Genomic DNA, 14,932 nt, shown 5'->3' with positions numbered 1-14,932 from the left:
TATATTTTTCTAGAGTTAATCTCTTTAATGGCAAAAATTCTGATATTTCTTCCATGAACAGCTTAAAAGTTTTAGGAGATTCATTTTTCCAAGATAGAGGTGTGCATTTCTTAGTGAAATATGCTATAATAATTAACACACTATATACTTTTTTAATCTAATTAAACATCAGGCATATCATTTAATAAGTAGAGTCAAGGGTTTAAATCAAATTCTATATGGCGGCACGGTGGCCCAGTGGTTAGCACTGTCATCTCACAGCAAGAAGGTCCTAGGTTGAACCCTGGGGTTGTCCAAACTTGGGGGTCATCCCAAGATGTCATCTGTGTGGAGTTTGCATGTTCTCCCCGTGTCTGCGGTGGGTTTTCTCCGGGTGCTCCGGTTTCCCTCACCATCAAACAAGACATGCATGTTAGGGTTTATACCCGTCTGTGCCCCTGACCAAGGCGATGGGAAAAGAAGTGGAGTTGGTCTCCGGGCGCAGCATAAAGGCGGCAGCCCACTGCTCCTAGCTACACAGATCGCAGCTAGGATGGGTTAATTTGCAGTAAACGAATTTCCCCAAAGGGATTAATAAAGGAAACTTAATTTCCAAAACTGATTTGGTGAAGGAGTGAATTGAATTTCAGAAAATGTTCAACAGTGCACATTGCCAAAACAGATGCATAAATGTTCCTTCTTTGGTTTTACATCTTGGGCAGTTTGGTGAGTTGTCTGTAGAGATTTTATGTATCTTTATAGGAGTGAGATAGAATTTATGGATAAACTTAAAATTAGCTCCCTTGATTTTATTACTTATAAAAGGGAAATGTATTCTTTCACAAATGTTTAGCCAAGTAGTTTAATCTAAAACAATCCCTAGATCTTTTCCCCAAATCTTTAATAGAATTGGGAAAAATGAATGACCTCCTTTCGATAGAATATCATCAAATTCACTAATTTTACCTTTATCGTTATCATTATTATTATTTAATTGTCCATCCATCCATTATCCAAACTGCTTATCCTGCTGTCAGGGTTACAGGGATGCTGGAGCCTATCCCAGCAGTCATTGGGCGGCAGGCAGGGAGACACCCTGGACAGGCCGCCAGGTCATCACAGGGCACACACACACACACACACACACACACACACACACACACACACACACACACACACACACACACACACACTCACTCACTCACACCTAGGGACAATTTAGTATGGCTACCATTAACCATTAACATAATAACTACCAGTTATGACCACAATTATACTCTCATAACAGCAGACAGACATCAAAGCAGACCTAAGTCGCTGGTCATTATTACCGACGCATATGTACAACCGCATAGACATTAAGATGAATATACTACCTAGGCTCCTTTTCCTCTTTCAGTCACTGCCAGTCGACATACCTCCCAAGCAATTATTCATTTAATTGTAATCATGGCTATTAATATATCCTCTACTTCAGATAGTCCAAAACGCAACTTGTTTTCTTTGATAAGTGAGCAGACAACATTCCAAATTTGTAGATATTTAAATAAAAAAATCTGTGTTAGAAATGCTGAATTCTGTTCTTAAATCAACGAATGGTTTTAATTGTGTGTTTTTATGAAACAAATCTTTGATTTGTTTTATACCCAAATTTGTCCATTTACTTGTGTTGATTGCTGTTAAGTGTTTGTTCAGATCAGGATTCTGATTGATGGGAGAATAGATGGGAATACTGGTAGTAATACCCAGTTTCTTTATATAGTCCTTCCAGGCTAAAAGTGTGTTGAAAACAGTCAAACATTAATCGATGTTTTTTAATTTATTGAACTGTTTTATAAATATTAGAGAGCCCAAAGGCAAGGGATTGAAAAGACTGGCTTCCGTCTGAACCCACAGTGAGTCCCATCTCTCCAATGACTACGACTCCAAATTTCGTAACTCGGCTGACCAAAAGTAATACTAGTGATTGGGGAGACCATGATCCCCTCATGGGCTCTGGCTTCATGGGGGTCAATAAACGACTCCTTGGTGCGCCAAATAAATTTTTAAATATGCTTGTTCTGAGACTTTAAAAATTGCAGATAAATAACATGGTAACATTTGAAAAAGGAAATTAAATCTTGGGAGAACATTCATTCTTATAACATTTTAAAAATTGCAGATAAATAACATGGTAACATTTGAAAAAGGAAATTAAATCTTGGGAGAACATTCATTCTTATAACATTTCTTCTCCCCAACAGAGATGATGGTAGAGTGGACATTTGCGCAAAACCATTTCTATATCTATCCATCCATTATCCAAACCACTTATCCTGCTGTCAGGGTCACAGGGATGCTGGAGCCTATCCCAGCAGTCATTGGGCGGCAGGCGGGGAGACACCCTGGACAGGCCACCAGACCATCACTTGGGGACCATTTCTAAATGCAGTTTAATATTTATTCCCAATTATATAAAACCCCTGTTATCCAGTTAAAAGGACAAGACATACATTTTTCTGTCAGTGTCATGTGTAAGAGGCAAGCATTGGATTTGTTAAAATGTATCTTATATCCTGAGTATCTTCCAAATTATTCTATTGTACTATATAAATATGATAATGAATTTTCTGGATCCATTGTATAGAAATGTATTATCTGCATATAATGATATTTTGTGTTCGTTATTCTTCTTCTTCAATCCATTGATATTTGAATTGTCTCGTACGCATGACACCAATCATTTGGTTGCCACTGCAAAAAGCAAAGGTGACAATGGACACCCTTGTCTCACCCATCTGGATATAGAGAAGAAGTCAAAAGAAGTACCATTAGTGATAACTGTTGCTTTAGGACTTTGTGAATTAATGTGATCCATTCAGTGAAATTAGAGCCCACATTAAAGCTATGTAAAATGGGGGGGGGGGGTTCCATTCAACCCTGTCAAATGCCTTCTCTGATTTTAATGATAGAAGCAGAGAAGGTCTCCAACAGGTATCCAGATAGTTTGTTACATTCAAGAGTCTTCTTATCAGCTGAATATCCCCCTTTTATATAGCCTGACTGGTCTGGATTAATGAATTTAGGCAGATAGATTCAAGTCTTTTTGTTAATAATGTAGTAATAATCTTATAATCGTGGTCCAGGAGACTCATAGGTCTAATATGAACAATTTAAGTGGTCCGTGCCACTTTTGTGTAACACACTAATATGTGCAAGATTCGTTGATTGAGGGAGTATTCTATTCTGACAAAAATTATTTATGATTGACATAAAAATACGGTGAAGGTCAGTCTAGAATTCTTTATAAAATTGGACCGGAAAGCCATCTGGCCCTGGTCTTTTATTTGTAGACATTAAATTAACTTTAGCCAGAACCTCTACTTTTGTAATCGGTGAATTCAGATGTTGTTGGTCTTATTCAGATAATTTGGGTAAATGGATGCTTTGGAGGTAGTTATCCAATTCATCTTGTGAATAGTTGCTGTGGGATTTATAGAGTTTATTATAAAATTCATAAAAAGCCTGGTTAATCTCTTTTGGGTGATAGGTTATGTTGTTGTTTTTTAAGTGACTTGCTTTCATAACTCTTTCTACTTGCTCCTTCTTTAACCCATGAAGGACCTTTGAAGATTTAGAGCTGTGACCCATAGTCTGATTTGATTTATCTAAAATAGAATTCACTGTGCAATTGAAATCACCACCTATCACTCCAAATCCTTTACAGTTTTCAATGAAGAGCAGTACCAAGTCTGACGTGAATGTTGGTTCATCTGTATTGGGAACATAAACATTTAGAAAGATGATCGGTGTTCCATAGATAGAACCTGAAATTAAGATAAACCTACCATTTGGGCCTGTAACAGATATATATAATTTGAGCGGAGTGGTTTTATTGATCAAAATACCCATTCCTCTACTATGAGTTTTGTATGAAGAAAAGTACAACTGACCTACCCAGTCCCTTTTTTTAATTTTACATGTCCATTGTCTGAAAGATGTTTCCTTTAAGAAGGCAAAGTCCACTTTGTCTTTTTTAGAAGCGATAATATTTTTTCCTTTAATATTTCATTTAATATTCCACGAGTTAATTATCCAGTCTGACATGGTGACTGCCATACATTGGTAGAATTACCTTTTCATGTGTACAGTTGTCCAAAAGAAGAAAAAGTGGAAAAAAAAGATTGTCACTGCTTTTATTAAGGGGCACAGTGACAAAGAAAAAGAGAAAAAAATGATAACTCACATATAAAAAACATCATCCCACCTGGGCCATAGTCTTATAAACCATGACAGTTCATCTACCGTGTTCATAGTAGGACAAGGGGGAAAAAAGAATTGCACAAAAGAAGTTTTCTCTGTGGTGCTAGCAACCATCCTCAGTGCTCCTAATTAATAAGAAGACAAAAATAAATCTAATTCTAATTCACCCCCAAAAACGTGAGAGGGGGGGTGCGGTAAATAGAATGTCATACATCGAGTTCCTATGAGAGTAGGCTTATTATTATGAACCTGAGCCTGTGTACACTATTCTATTGTTAGTAATTAAACAGAAGGAAATCTAGCAAATAATGGCATTTAAAACCAAAAAGAAAGAAAGGAAATAATAATAAAAAAGGCTATCAATGCCATGGCAACTTGATAACCCCCCCCCCACACACACACACACACACACTCATACACACACGCACGCACACACACACACACACACACACACACACACACACACACACACACACCCCTACTGTCCATCGTGGTATAGTCCATTATTTTGCCGCACACTGGTAAAAAAAAAAGGAATTCCCCGCTCTTCGTGAGTTTTTAATAAAAGATAAGGCGTAAATTTGGACCTCGTGACAGTCAAAGAGAAGGGGGGTTGGAAGGGGAATTATATTCTAACGGTCCTTGCCCTGTGATGGTCTTGGCGGCCTGTCCAGGGTGTCTCCCTGCCTGCCACCCAATGACTTCTGGAATAGGCTCCAGCATCCCGGCGACCCTGACAGCAGGATAAGCGGTTTGGATAATGGATGAGATGGATTTCCACATGGATTCTAAAAAGTGATTGACTTAATAGTTCCTTCTTTCCCTGGGCAGAAAATTTCAACTATGATACATACAATATCCTCAGGGAAGGAATCCTCCCTATAGAGCTCCGGTAGTTGACGTCATGCAATAGTCGCCCTGTGCGCATCCGCCCAGCCGTTCACCACCATTTTCTTATCTGGCTGAAACGAAGTTGTTGACTGCCGGGAGACTGCTGGTGGACGTCCATTCTTTGCTAAGTATTCGTTTTTGTAGTATTTTAGAATGTACCTCGATGTCAACTAACGTGTATTCTGTAATATTGACCGAAATATGTGCAACAACCGTGATAACGTTAAGCGAGACGAGTTTTGCTCAGTTCAGAAAAGTCGGGAGTTGCCGTCTGTTAGCTGACTAGCTAACGTTAGGTAGCCTCTCCACTTGCACACCTGACACACAGGCTGTTGCATCTGTTGACTTCCTAGCGACTTTTTAGACCCTCTTAGCGGCTTTATTTCTGCACAAAAGTGACAGACAATTTAGATAACCTCAGTAGGGATAATTAACTCCTTTTAACTTATTCGTGATTTGTGGGCATGAGTGTATGGCAAGCCGTTTTAACATTTATTAGCTAAGTTTGACTATCCGCGATAAACATTAGATATCCACAACGGTTGTTTTTTGTTTTTTTGACTAGGCGTAATTACATTGTGACTAATCAGAATTGCTATTAAATATATTTATAGCGTCATTCTGACGAGTCAAAACGACAGTTAGAGAGATCTGTAATTCGGTTTTGACTAGTCAAAACCTATATCAGCAGCAGTGTCACTGAGACCGCCTCACACATCCGAAATGACAGTTGCAGATATCTGCAATTCAGTTTTGACTAGGTGAATTGACAGTTGCGGATATCTCCAACGTCATTATGACTAGGTGGAATTGTTAAATGTTAAGACGGCTTGCCATAATAAACGGTCAGGTTGCTCTGATGGCGGTTTTTCGAGGCTAATATGTTAAAACGACTTGCCATGGCCCCGCCATTTCAGCCGCTCACGCCATTTCAGATATCTACGACCTCATTTCGCCTAGTCAGAACTCGAGTTCAAGATATCTGTATTTACGTTTTGACTTGGCAGAATGGAAGTTAAAGATATCTCCAATTGAGTTCAAGATGTCTCAAATTAAGTTCAAGATATCTGTTATAACTTTATAATAGATATACACAGTTAAATTGTGACTATTCGTAATTCCAGTTTGAGATATCTAAAACGTAATTTTGACTAGTCATAACTCCAGTTAAAGATATCTACAATTTCATTCTGACTAGCTAAAACTTAATTTAAAATATCGTAAAAGGACACTATAGATATCTTGAATTAAGGGGAATTAAAGATATCTTGAACTGCAGTCGTGACTGCAGTCGTGCATCTGGAACTGGAATTACAACTAGTCATAATTCAATTGTGGATATCCGCAATTTGTGTGCAGTGAACTGCAAACTCTCAAAACCATGTAAAGCCCAGTGATCAAAGTCAGTGAATAGAGCGTGTGACAACAGCTCATCGCTTAGTGGGAAATTTGTCTTGAGAAATTCGACAGTTGCCACGAAGAAAGAGGCCATGGCACTGTAGAACTTACTGACATCTGTGTCACCGACGTCACCATTTTCTATCAGGTTTCGCAGCTTTCACTGAGTTGTAAAGCCAATGAATATCTGCTTGTTTGGCTTGACCTTACTGCTGTCGATGTGCATTACAGTGCTATGTTTCTGTAATTCTACAGGATCAGTAAATTTCTGCATCATTTTTTTGAGCATTTTTCCATCTGACTATGCATGACATGAATGCAGGGGTCCTCACGTTGAAAAAATAAGTTCAGTTCAGTGAATGACGGCAATACAGCCTGGTAAAAGAGTAGATACATTTCAGACATATGATTTTGGAAATTGTTACATAGTCTCTTGAATCGTGGGTTTAGCACTGAGCCATTCGTAGAGGTAAAGTAACTTTTAAGGCATGAAACTGCTTCTGGACCCTTTCAATCGCAGTTTGCAAACTTAGCCAGTGTGTTGAGATGTGTTTGAGAACAGCTCTGTATTCAACATCACAAAATTCGCAGTAGCTAGCTAACTCGTTCTTCCTCTTGCTTCACTTGTCAAAGTAATAGAACAGATCAATAGCTAAATCTTCAAAGTCAAACTTAGTGCACTTAGTAAAACCCACTACCCCCTTTCTTGGCTGCACTATGAATGTTATGACAAGGGCATCCTACTACATAGATGTCTGGATTTTCCCGCAGAAGCCTGGTTTTCACTGAATTTCAGCACCCAATGTTGACCGATGCGTTGTCCATTACAAAAGAAATGCAATTACTCCAGGGGATGCCATGTTCTGTCATTACATTGTTGACTTTGGAGTAAAGTGTCTCAGCATCTCCAGCATTTGTAGAGCACATGTTCAAAAACTCGTGCGAGACTCGAGTGTGACGCTTTATGTCACAAGAGCTGTACAGTCACTGGGTTCATTTTTTTTTAGACCAGAGTTGTTGCTGCCATCCATACCCATTGAATATGGACCTTCTTTCATAGATGCAATAGTAGGTGCAAGGAAATGTGGCGCTAGTGCATTAATTATACAGGATGTCTGCGGAGGCATAACTTTTAGCAATTTCACTGTTTGGAAGGCAGCTCTGACTAAAGGCCCGATGTGGTTTGCTGTGGCGATTGGTAAATTGTGTTCCATGAGAAAATTAGAATATAAAACCTCAGCCTTGGTAATCTTCTCTTGCAATGGTGAAGCATTTAATAAAAAGAAGATCTGCAACGAAGCCATACCCACCATGGCTTGTTTTTTCTCTCTGTGCTGCTCGCCATTGATGTGATGTTCAACATCTGTCCGTCCTTGGTGAGCACAGCTTAGTGATCTTTTGCAAATGTCACAGAAAATTTTGTAGACGTCCAGTTTGTCTCGATGAATGCATCCATATTCAGGAGATAACTTTATCCATTCACTGTTGAATTTGGTTTTATATGTGTGTGCACCACTTAACTTTCGTTTTGACATTTTTGCTTGCTGTCGCAAACATCAAGTGGCACAAGCCGTAGGAGCAAGCTCAAGGGACGCATCTGATTGGCTAAAGTAATGCTAAACCAGTTAGACTTAACCTTGTTCATGTATTTCTGATACAAACAAATCAAACCAAGTAATAAACTAAAGTATAGGCTATTTTGTTAACATGTTTATAGAGCTTTTTCCCTTGCTATGTGTGCAACTAACAAGTTCTGGATGGCATGCGTGAGATTCCGTGGGATGCGTAAGATTTCGGAACCTATGCATGAGACCGTGACATGGGGTCTCAATGTGTGAGACTTGAGAGCTATGCTGTGGTTATGGGATAATTAATAAAAAGTGGACTTTACAATTTGATAATATGGTAATTTCATATGTTTGTGTGTGTGTGTGTGTGTGTGTGTGTGTGTGTGTGTGTGTGTATGAGAGAGCCCTGTGATGGCCTGGCGGCCTGTCCAGGCTGTCTCCCTGCCTGCCGCCCAATGACTGCTGGAATAGGCTCCAGCATCCCCACGGCCCTGACAGCAGGATAAGTGGTTTGGATAATGTATGGATGGAGAAATATCGAAACCGTTTTGGTAATTCCCCTCCCCTACTTTAAGTCATGATACATCCCTTAGTGCAGGGGTGTCAAACTCCAGGCCTCGAGGGCCGCAGTGTCTGCAGGTATTTGTTGCAACCATGCACTACACCACCTGATTTAAACTAGTTCCTTTCCCTCCTTGATCCAAGAGGTGAGCTAATTAGTTAAATCAGGTGGTGTAGTGCACGGTTGCAACAAATACCTGCAGACACTGCGGCCCTCGAGGCCTGGAATTTGACACCCCTGCCTTAGTGTATCACTTATTGTTGCAGGAAGTAGAGACACCAGTAAAAGTGACTGTTAAGTGGCTCTGATTACGAGTGAGCTGACAAACTGGAAAAAAAAAATCCACTTCAAGTACAAGGGGGTTAAACTCAAAAATAAGGAATTCCCCGCTCTTCATAAGCCTTTGATTAAAGATCAATCATAAATTATAACAGTCAAGATTAAAGAAAGGGGTAGAAAAACAGCAACTTACCTCCACTCTAGTTATGAGTTCTAGAAATGGGACTTACTTCAACAGCTTGGCAAAAGATTCCACCTCTTGGATCCTCAAAGAAAATGGAGTTTTGATGAAGAACACGAAGCTGATGAGGATATGCGAACCCTCAGAACATACCCCTTTCGGAGAACACTTTGATCACCCGATCAAACTCCTGGTGCTTTCAACGAACCTCTGCAGACAAGTCTTGACGAACAGTAATTTTGGCATTACCCCCGAGGATTGATATTTTCTTTGCAGGCTATAGTATCAATTCTTTATATCTGAACCGTAAAAACCAGATTAAGACTGGTCTTCGAGGCTTTCCAGGTTCTGGATATGGTCTTAGGGAGCGGTGCACTTCCTCCAGCTCAAGTGGTTAATCTAAGGAGAATTTGAGCCAGCTGGGCAGTTTCAGTTTGAATATATTCAAGTAGCCTTTGGCAGCCTTCCGACTTTTCTGGGAGCACCAACCTTCTCCCTCTATTTTCTAGATAATCAGTCTTAAATTTCAGAGTTTTTATTAGTTTTTCAGCTCGATGTAAATCCCATTGGGTGGCTTATAAGGTATCGTCTAATATCAAAATACTCTGCTCTGTTTACTCCATGCGCTGCTGTTGTTTCTCAAGTACTTAGTTTGTTATAGACAGTGCTTCTTTCATTGGCTGCCCCTGATCTCTGGAACAATCTACCAGTACACATAAGATCTGCTCAGACCCTAGAGTCTTTTAAATCTTTGTTAAAGGCCTGCCTCTTCTCGCTGGCATTCAATTCAAGTTGAACTTGACATCATGATTTTATTGTGTAAATATACTTTTGTTTTATTGTTTATATTCTTTATTGTTTTCTTTACACATATTTTTATATTCATATGTGTCACTTATTTTATATTGTATTTTAAGCTTGTGCAGCACTTTGGTTCAACTGTGATTGTTTGAAATGTGCTATATCAAAAAACTTGACTTGACTTGATGCTTGAGTAGTCACGTTTTCCAAATGATTATTAATGACATCTAGACAGTTCAGTATCTCAGAGCGTAGAGATTTAAATTCTAACATTATCTCAACAAGAAAATAATTTTTATCAGTCTCATGTGAATCTGAGTCATGAGAGTCTGCCCCGATTTGTGTTTGGGCCTCGAAATGAAACATGAAATTGCGCTGAGTGGAGGTCCATCCATCCATTACCCAAACCGCTTATCCTGCTCTCAGGGTCGCGGGGATGCTGGAGTCTATCCCAGCAGTCATTGGGCAGCAGGCGGAGAGACACCCTGGACAGGCCACCAGGCCATCAGGGTCAGCTCAAGAAGCTACCTTGTTTTACCCAACCTCTTATGAATCTTTGAACGGGAACATACACGTACACAGTTTAAAAGGGCAAGTAAGTGTTTTTAATAAATATAAGCAATTTCATTTCATCATCTTCCCTCCTTTTTTTAATGGACAGCCCATTTCATCTTGATAAACTGACTATTAATGAGCTATGAATTTGCTGAATTATCTACATTAAAATGCAGACCACCCAGAGATTAACCTCAGCCATGCCAGGCAAGCTTTACACGTATGCTTTGCAATATGCAGCTACACAGTTAATATAGTACCAGACATAAATAAACCTAATATTGATGCTTTGTTATAATGTTAGCTATGTTAAATAAGCCAAAAAAAACCCAACTAGTTTGGGTAATGTGACGGCAATTTGTCTGCCATATAATCATAGATGAAGTTTGCTTACTTTTCATCTTTGCTCATTTATGATCTATATCATCTTTATCTTTATCTTTAGTCTATATTGCTTAGATAGATGCTTAACACGAGAACGGCCAAGGCCGTCATTTTGATGGTTTTGGATTTTCAAAGTTTCAAAACTTTGTGGGGGGGAGATACAGACCTGCCATTCCCTGAATCTGCCTAAAATTGCATGTATTTGTATTAAAATGGCTTTTAGATCAGTTGTACAAGAAAAAGTTACGATAAGATCTACCTAAAATGACCCTGAGCGGTCAAAATGAAGGCTCGTAATTTGTGCGTCATCGTGCGCATCATGTCATATTTATAATGTGTGTTGGTCGCGTCATTTCCCTTGTGAAGTTCATTGCTCTGTCCTAGAAACACATTAGTATAGTAAGTAGTGTAATAGTCTAAACTTGATTTTTGATTATTGCCAACATGTCTGGGTACAGCCGCCGTTTCAGACGCACCATGACTACCACCGAGGCGTTGCAGTATTTACAGGCGTTGGACAGTGGCGATTTTAAATTGTTTGAGAAATAGTATTAAAGTTGTTAATATTGTAGCGAATTCGGGAGGCAACCACAGGAACTGCTGCGGCTGGGACGCGAACCCGTATCGCCCAGGAGACGTCGCTAACCGCTCGACTAAAGGGTCAGACCCATCAGCCAGCGGCCAACGTGTCTACTTATCCATGCACGTTACACTATGTTAATTTTGGTGTCAGTCGTTTCTTAACAGACATACTAACATATGCAATGCATTAATATCTCAATTGGGTATTTATCTTGACAGAATATAGAGTTTAAAAACCATGGGTGTTCCCGTGGTCGTTCTAATAGTTTTTAAGTTCCGGTCATTGTTTAGGAATGTTTCAATGGTTATTTTCAGTTCTTTTTTTTTAAATTTACATTTGACGTTATATAGGCTTTGTTAGATTAGCAATATGTGTTTTGCGTTTTGTTTTTCAGGTAATATTTTCACTTTTTCAATTTTGCTATTCAAGTTTGACCATGTCTCTGAAGTTTGAATTGTTTAAAAATAGTATTATAGTTGTTAAAATATTAATTTTGGTGTCAGTCGTTTCCTAACAGACATACTAACATATGCAATGCATTAATATCTCAATTGGGTATTTATATCTTGACAGAATAGAGTTTAAAAACCAGCGGTCATTTCGACCGCCCATGGTCGTTTTAGGTAGGAGTGAAATCCCAGTCGTTCTAGTGTTAAAGCTCGTGTGTAACAGAGCAAAGGTAGTGTTGCAAAGTGTCTTCTTCATATGAACAAATAAAGGCCTATTGTTAGCTGTTGGCTGATAGCAGAGGAATGTACGAGAAACTCACTGAGTGTAGCAAAGACCGGAGAAACGGCCCTAGTGAATTACAAGCTGAAAGATAAGCAGGAGACCTGACCTATGAACTCTTTGAACAATATGCAAGTTCTGTTATCCATTATGATGCAGCCTGGCAGTAAAGATAAGCTTCTTCCAGCAAACAGGATTAGGAAGAAAGGTCTGGGTACATACCACTGTGACTGTAACCCAGACTCATTTACAATAAGCATGACTCAGCAACTTTGCTGCAAGGTATAAAGGGGAAGCTCTCTGAGATGAGGGCACACACTTTGGTATTTATGCTTTGTGTGCCTGTTCGTGAACATTAATTAAGTGTGAAAATACTGTAAGAGACTTTTGTCTCACTCCTCATTTGTTGTCAGAGTGGAATTAAACATTTGGCACGACAGTAGTTGGACAGTCAGCTCAAGTTTAGCTTTTGAATACAAGTGACTTAGGCATTGCTGATTTTTTTTTTCTTCTTTATTTCCAGAATGGTCAGCACTTAGTGGTTAGATGTTAGCCACATTCTTAAGTCATCATCATATTTGCCATTATACTCACCATGACGTATAAAGTTAACTTTTGGGGGGGGGGGGTTCTCTCCCTTTTTCTCCCCAATTGTATTCAGCCAATTTCCCCACTCTTACGAACCATCCCGGTCGCTGATCCACTCCCTCTGCCGATCCGGGGAGGGCTGCAGACTACCACATGCCTCCGATACATGAAGAGTTGCCAGCCGCTTCTTTTCACCTGACGTGAGGAGTTTCAGCAGGGGGCTGTAGCGCATGCTATTCCCCCCAAACAGGTGCCCCGACTGACCAGAGGAGGCACTAGTGCAGTGATCAGGACGCATACCCACGTCCGCCTTCCCACCCACAGACACGGCCAATTGTGTCTGTAGGGACACCCAACCAAGCCAGAGGTAACACAGGGATTCGAACCGCTGATTCCCGTGTTGGTAGGCAACGGAATAGACTGCTACGCTACCCGGATGCCCCCTATCTTCTTTTTTTTTTTTTTTTTTTTAGTAAATGTTCAAGCTAAACCTTGTGTTTTCTCCTACCATAGCCATCAGTGGGGTGTCCGTTACCGTTAGTACCTGCCCAGTAATCCGCCTGTCAAGAGTGAAATGTCAAATTGAATGTTTTCATTTTCATTGAAAGGAAGTGTGCAAGGCAAAAATTTTGATAACATCCCCAACCCCACCAACATGCTGACAACATACCCACACCACTCCATCCCTGGCCACTCATGGAAAATGTCCGTAGAAAAACACTGCAGTCCCACTATGGTCTTTCCTATCAGGTTGAGGGTTTAGAAATAAATTGATAGCATGTTGGCAATTTATATGGTTATTGAATTACCTCTAAATCAAACTTGTATTTTGTCATTGCTCTGGCTGTTTTATGAAGTCTTGTATAGTAACAGTAACCATACCCCATTAGCCCAGATTCATCTGACTTACCAGGAAACCTGTTTTACATCTGATGCTGTTACAATCAGGGTTAGATTTTATATATACTAGATAGAAAGCCAGATAGATAGGGACAGCGGAGGGTTAGAGAGAGAGGGAAACCGCTGCTGTTTTCATACCAGTGTTCATGAATGCCTTTGAAAAGCTGCTGTGTGATTTCAGTACCTGGGACAGCACCACAGCATGAAACTTGAACATGTCTTTTTTGGACATTTTGCTCCACTGCCTTAGCAGAAGAACAAAAGAAGAAGAAAAAAAGACTGCATGTGGGAGTACTGGTTTGGCTCCTTAGCCACATGGCAGGTCTATGTGTTGAGACCTTTTGTGTCTCTTCTTGTTTCGATGGATTGTGTTTTGTTTGTTAACACATGCTGAGACATACAAACACACAAAATTGCAAAATTGGTTGGAGGCGCACAAACACACACACATGCATAGAGACGCGAGGACATGAGTTGCTGCACCACTGTTTTTGAATCATTTGTTGACCCTGCCGACAGGACAGAGAGAGCGAGAAGAGAGAGAGACCCCAACCCTTTGTTGTCTGATGACTTTGGGTAGTGTCCTGTCTGTTTGCGTCACTGTCACCCTGTATGGATGCTGGCGGGACATTTAGAAGAGCGGGGCGGGTTGTTGGAAAAAGGTGCCACGGGTGCCACCCTCGATCTCCCCCTCCTTTCCCCTCTCTTCCTTTCTTTTCCTCCATTCTTCCCTCCATCTACTGCCCCCTCTTCTCTCTCTATCGCTCTCTCACTCTCACTCTCTCCTGCAGTCCCTTTTTTGCCTCCCTCTCTCCCTCCCACACGGGTAAAGAGCCAAATTAGATCAGGCAGTCAGGAGGGGATGGCCTATGCTCACCAGTCAGGACCTCTGGTTGGTGAGTGGGACAAGAGTTGAAGGGGGAGAGCGGGAGCAGCGAGACTTGGGGGTGGGGGAGGTCGAACAGAGGGAGGCGTTAGCTGGCAGGAGCCCAGGACCTGAACCAGACAGACAGTCAAACGTCACGCCAACCCAGACTCCCCGACTGCGAACACAGGCGCGTTCGTGTGCATGCATGTGCTTGTGCTTGTGTGTCTTTGTGCATGCATGTGTCTGTGACTGAGGGTTCACAGTGTTTGTAGCTCAGAGCCAGCTGAGGCTGCAGTGGAGATAGACAGAGACAGAGGCACAGAGCAGCTCATAGCAAATAACACTGAATGTTGTGTTGTATGGGACTGGGATTTTTTCTTTTAGGAGGAACTTCGACAGGTGAGGGCGTATGTATGTGCATACA

The 14,932-nt window shown here is 40.6% G+C and overlaps 1 protein-coding gene across 3 annotated transcripts in view; it reads left to right on the top strand.

Moving 5' to 3' along the window:
- Window positions 1–14,932, top strand: part of LOC130129567 (microtubule-associated protein 4) — a 165,564-nt gene that overhangs the window by 73,721 nt on the left and 76,911 nt on the right. The window lies entirely within an intron of this gene.

This window comes from Lampris incognitus, chromosome 19, assembly GCF_029633865.1.
Source record: "Lampris incognitus isolate fLamInc1 chromosome 19, fLamInc1.hap2, whole genome shotgun sequence".
Taxonomy (NCBI): Eukaryota; Metazoa; Chordata; class Actinopteri; order Lampriformes; family Lampridae; genus Lampris; species Lampris incognitus.
This window is presented reverse-complemented; position numbering and strand designations above follow the sequence as displayed.